Source organism: Kryptolebias marmoratus, linkage group LG12, assembly GCF_001649575.2.
Source record: "Kryptolebias marmoratus isolate JLee-2015 linkage group LG12, ASM164957v2, whole genome shotgun sequence".
Classification (NCBI taxonomy): domain Eukaryota; kingdom Metazoa; phylum Chordata; class Actinopteri; order Cyprinodontiformes; family Rivulidae; genus Kryptolebias; species Kryptolebias marmoratus.
Genome location: NC_051441.1, coordinates 14186060 through 14192290, shown reverse-complemented (window position 1 = coordinate 14192290; position 6231 = coordinate 14186060).

The following is a 6231-nucleotide window of genomic DNA, read 5'->3' as shown; positions in this document are numbered from 1 at the left end:
CGCAAACCCTCTAGAAAAATAGTAATGAAATAAAATTCAAAGCAACCACAAGAAAAAACATAAAGAGAGGCTCCAGATACTATTAGGGCAAAGCAAACATGTGTTAAAGCAGCTACCTTCCCTTCGTAGAGTCCAGTACCAGCCAAAAAAAAAAAGACCTGAATTAGTCCATTGAGAATAAGGTAATATGACGACAGGCCATTTTACAGTACCTGCTGCGCCCTGAGGAGGAGCCGCCCACCTGTGCTTCTGGAGTAAACCCTCTGTAAAACGTTGCTTCTTTATTGGTTTTCCTGTGGTTTTGGAAGCCTCTTGATGAACTGTCTAGCCTCCTCCACGGAACCTAAAAACTTTTTGGCACCGCTGGATTGGGTTATGCGAAGACGGGCTGGGAAGAGAAGAGCCGGCCTCAAGCCCCGCTTGTAGAGCTCCGTCATGATGTCCTTATACTCCGCACGCTGGGCCAAGACGTCTGGGCTGTAGTCCTCCACAATACGTAGAGACGCACCTTTGTAGTCGAGTTTTCCTCTCTTCCTGGCTTCCCGAATGATGAGGTCTTTGGTCAGGTATCGGTGCAGGCGGAGGATCACCGGGCGAGGAGGACGACCTGCGGGCCGCTTAGCTGCCAGGGAGCGGTGCGCTCTGTCGAGCTCTGGTGGGGTCTGGAGCAGCTCCTTCCCAAATAGCTCACACAGAAGGTTGGAGAAAAAGTGAGTAGGGCGCCCACTTTCAGTGTCTTCGGGCAGACCGAGGATGCGGATGTTTTGCCGTCTGCTGCGGCTCTCCAAGTCCGTCACTTTGTCTTTTAGCTTAGCATTGTCTTCACGGAGAGCAGCACACGAGTCTTCGAGGCCAGCCACTCGTTGGCCCAAATCTTCTGTTACGAGCTCCAAAGAGGAGAGTCTCTCTGCCTGTTCCTCCAGGCTCTGCCTCACCTGGTCTAGCTTGGAGCTCAGCATGTTGGCAGAAGACTTGAATTCAGATTTAAGGTCCTCACCGTGCTGCCGAAGCAGCGTGGTGATAGCCTCCAGCGTTAGGCCAGCGTCCTCTTTCTTGCTTCCTTTCGCGTTCTTACAGGCCATAACTTAGTGAGTAAGTATCCAAAATACTGTTTTTGTATCGGTGGGTGGTATAAAATCAAGTTTCTGTGGGGTGAATTTAGTAAAAAATGCTGGATTTTTCCGGAGCAGTCCGTTGCTATGTCTACCCTGTCCGCATGGCAAACTGGAAGTCAATGATGAAGTTTTAAAACCAGATCTCGTGCGGTCAGTTCGCCCTAAGAGTACATGTTGGGGATCAGTCTCAGCTAACGCCACATCTTATTTTAGCTCAACATCCACAAAACTGATAGCCATTTTTTGTGTTTCCCAAAGTTGCTTAGCTGTGGCGGCCATCTTGAATCGGGTTGACTCTATAAGTTAAAGATCTAAACTGACGTGCCACCAGAATAATTTAAATCCCGGTCTTTGTCTCCCTCTGGTGGTGGAGGAGGATCGGTGCGCTGCCAGAACCTGCTGTTTTCAGTCATAGGAATCGAATTAATCCTAATCAGATGAAATAGTGAAATGAATCCTCAGTGGAGCTACTATAGATGTCTGACTCAGACACACAAAGTTATAGATGTAACTTTTATTTGTCGAGGAGGATCAAAGTGCAGCTGCGCTCTGTCTTAAAGGGATAGTTCAGATTTTTTTAACTTACACTTGGAGATAATGGTTGTTATCCCCAGGTGGGTTATGTTGAACCGTGTTGGGTAAACTAATAATGGCCAGTTTGAGTATACTTGCCCTTTAAGTCAGTTTAATTTAAATTTAAAACAGCTTTTCCGCCCTGAAACGCTTTAATTTAAAGCGTTCCCTGCAGTTAGTTCCCTGTGGCGCAGACTCTCTGGAAGAACGATTAAAAAACTCCTGCAGGTGGTAGCCCAGGCTGCGGCGGAAGTGCCACAGCTAGCCGCCATTACCGCTTTCGAACGACTGCGGTTGTTTGAAGACGGGCGCAGCCCACTTTAGCCGTCTGCAACAGGTGAGATGTTGACTTTTCATCAGACTCCACTCAGATGCAGATGGAAAACGGAGGCGAACGACATCTTTCACTTCAAATCGTCCTTAATAATAAAACAAACAATAACACAGGAAACAACAGAGTTAAAAATGTAATTTTAAAAATTGTTGTTTTTTATTATATGAATTCTTTAATTGTCCGTCTGGGACACAATGTTCAAAAGGAGCTCTGATGTTTGATTAAATCCTCCCAGGAAGTGAGTCGTTTCTTGTTCTTCTTTGTCTCCAGCGTGGGTCAGATCGGTCTCATTCAGCTGTTGTTTGATTACAGAAACACACTTTAATTCCAACCATTTCAACACCTACCTGCAGACTTTGGAGGAAAATGTGGAGTTTTGATTTTGGTATTATTATTTTTTTACATGAAATGGTATTTTTGGGCCTTTTTGATGAGATTTTTTTTGTTAAATCTTCATGACTTTTGTCCAAATAAATCAAAATAAATAAACATCTTCAAAGAGAAATCACTCCTGTACAGTTCATAACCAAAAAAATAATAATTTCAATACAGAGATACAGCGTTTAATATGAATCGGTGGGGACCTAGAAGGAGCTTTTCGTATCAACAATCAGGTGGATTCAGCTCTTGTACGCAGAAAAAATAAAATTAAAACAATAAAAGGTTTTTTCTTTCTCTCCATATGAACACATTTATTGAACTTAAGAAAGTCCATATATAAAAATAATGAAAGAACTAAACAGAAATAGTGGGCTGGATGTTCCCAACACACACACAGACACATGCAGCTTGTAGAAGTCAGCAGCCTTAAACATAAAGATGTAGAATTTATTCATTAAACTATATTTTTTTAATCTGTGCATCATCTAAACTACTGTCAGACACTAAGGCACTGAAATCTTTACTGATTTTCATTTAAAGGAAAAAACAAACTGCTAATACGGTCAATAAAACAGGAGGTTTTAGAGTTTACTAACACAAATATCATAACTCCTCCAAGCAGCACATAAAACCAGTAAATAATGGAAAACCACTGGCCCACTCTCTGTAAACCATCATACTATCCCAGGAGCTTTCAGGACGATTTTGGATTAAAAAAAAAAAAAAGATTTTATGAAAACATAACTGTGTTTCGTTTAGTCTGAAGCAGCCAGTACTATAGTACCAGAGGATAATAATACTTTCATGTCAAATATCACAGGATTTCAGATTAGTTGCAGGTCTGAAGCTGTGTAATGTAAATAAAAACAGAATGCTTTGGTTTGGAAATATTTTATTCACAATGGAACATAGTAAACAGAAATCAAACGTTAACACTAAAACTGTACCAGTTTTCTGGGGGAGAATGGTCATTTTAAATGTAAAAGGCTCATGTTTCCCTGTGTGGAGCATCTCCTCTTCTTTAAACATCCAGGAGCTGACGACAGCACTGATGGAGGTTTTGGAGGGAATGCTGTCCTCATTTTTGACCCGGGCCATGCACCCACACACCATCAGAGAGGCAGGCCTTTGAGCTGCGGCGCTGGCAGCAGGATGGATGGACACTCCATGGACGTCCCTAATGTCCAAAAAGAACTTCAAATTTTAATTTGCCTGACCACAGATCAGTCCATTTCAAATGAGCGTTGATCCAGAGAGGACAGCTGTTCCTGGATGGTGTTCACATCTGGATTCTTCTTTACATGATCAAGCTTTTTTAATCCCCAGTCCTCTCACTGACCTAATGCTAGTTAACCTAACTAGCTGCAAAATTCTCCTCCAGCTGTTTCTGATTTGTACCACCAGCCCCACTTTAAATTTTTAAAAAAACTTTATTTAAACATTTGAGATGTTCCCTATGTTCCACTGTGAATCAAATATGGGTTTATGAGATCTGCCAACATTGTATTCTGTTATTATTTACGTTTCGCACGACGTTTCTGAGGAAGGGGGGTGCAACAAAAAAAAGGAAGGGAACGGATGGCAGCTCGAGGAGGTTGGCGAGCCTCCAGCAGGGGGAGCCCCAGCTCCAAGTATCTGCAGCCATGACTAGGCGTTTGCGGCACATCTGGGCAGCTGTGGCTTCAGGACGTGGAGGCAAACTTCAGGTCGAGTCCCGCTGAGCGGGAGTCGCCTTTTTGACATCAGCCAACACAAACAAAAACGGCTTCCCTGCTCCGACACACCTGACTCAGAGGTTAAATCACCTCTTCATGTTCTGCAGAAGCCTGTTAATCACCATTGATTCAGATCAGGTGTGTTGGAGCAGAGAAACAAGTAAAACATGCAGGAGGGTGGCCCTCCAGGACCAGGATTGGAGACCGCTGCGCTTCTGTGTGAACCAAAAACTGCAGAGGCTGAAGTAACCCCAGATTCCCTCGTGGATATCGTTTTTATTTCTTGCAGAGTGCGCCCCGCTGAGAAGCTTTCACTCCGATTACAGTGGCGCCATCTTATCATGCATCCTCTTGCAGCCTACGGACCACGACTCCTCCAGCTGTCTCGCCGCCACACTCTAATAACGCTCGGCGGTCCTTACTTAAGGCTGCATCTTTGATTTAGGAAAACCGTAACGGCTTTTGTGCTTTGTCCAGCGGGAGGCCGGTTGCTGAAAGCTACTGGTGCCAATCGGCTCATTGTGCTGGTTGTTTTGCAGTGCTAAATTTAGAAAAAAAAAGGTTTACCGCTAGCTGCCACTGCCGCCTCTGTTTATGCTTGCAGATAATGTAAATCTCTGTGAAGTGTACTGAAAGGCAGTGGGCAGGTTTCTAAAATAATTTGAAACTTTTTAGGACAACAGAAACTTTGGCCTTGGCCTCGCTCTGACTAGCTGTTAGCTCGTCAATCCAGTCAGAACTGAACTTTTATAAATTGCGCCTGAAAGTCGGAATTTCCGAGTCCTACGTTGGAAAAATGCTCCCCAGAGTTGGACTTTTGGCCAACCCTGACTTCAAAATCCAATATGGCTGCCTAACACATTACCTTGATTAAGACATGTTTGAGCGCACTAAATGCAGAGAGCATGTTGTTATTGGTTTGTATTGCTGATAACGGTTAACATGGCCGCCGAACACAACGGTGAGTTAATTCCACCGGTTTTCCAACATTCCCAGTTGTGAGATAAATGGAACGCAGCTTATTTCTCCAACCTGGGGGCCGTCTGAAGCCTTATTTAACACAGGTAGGACATTAACTGTTAACGCTTCCACAGGGGCCCCCGATCCAGTTTGAATCCAGGCCGTCCTCAGCCGGGCGAGAGCGCGAACACCTGCGCTCCCCTCCACGCCGGTGAGCGTCAGCGCCGAGAGCAGAACACTTGACTGGCATTGATCGCCTCGACGGCGCGGAAGCTGCACTTTACCCGCTAGAGTGGGCTTCAGCCGGGCCTAATATGTGCTTGAAAGCCACTCAGGCGGGCTCTCGTGCGCCGAAAGGCAAAGACGTCCTGTTGAGCGAGCTCCCGCGGATGTAAAGCCTCGCGTTAAGGCCACATTAGGTGCTGATGGTTTGTTAACCGAACGCGCGGAGGGAGAGTACAATCTGAAGACGGCAAGAGGAGAAGAGGGGGAGACCATACGCTCAGCAGCAGACCGAGCTGCTGCTGCTGCTGCTCCTGCTCCTGCTCCTGCTCCTCCTCCTCCCTGCTAAGTGCTGCAGAGATGCGAGGGAATGTGTGTGAGCAGGGGGAGGGGGGGAGGGAGGCAGCTCTTCCAGTTTAATGATGGTTGTGGAGTAGAAATGGATCCACGGTACCCAACGTGACCAAATCGGATTTTGTATTTCTTGTTCTCTTTTTTTTCTAAACTATGCAAATATTGAAGATTTGTCGATGTTAAGCCCCGAGAGGATTGTTTTTTTTTTGTTTGTTTTTTTTAAGCTGATGATGGGTGTCAGGGCGGTGGGGATCGTTGGTGTGGTGAGGGCGAGGGGGGCGGGGCCTCTCCACGAGCCTCCGAGGACAGAGAGAACATGCTTCTCGTCACGCGTGCCCTGCTTATGAGACCCGACAGCAGAAGCGCACAAAGCAGTCCTCTGCCACCCTGCTGCCAAAGCTCCTCGCGCGCAATCTCTCTCTCTCACACACACACACACACACACACACACACACAATCCCTCCCCGTGTCTGTAAGCCTGGACCAGCCAGAAGCAAGAACAACCCTCCCCGGTTTTGACCCTGAATCTAACATTGAGAGGAGGACGGGACGCGGTGGACGGAGGCAAGGGGGAGGG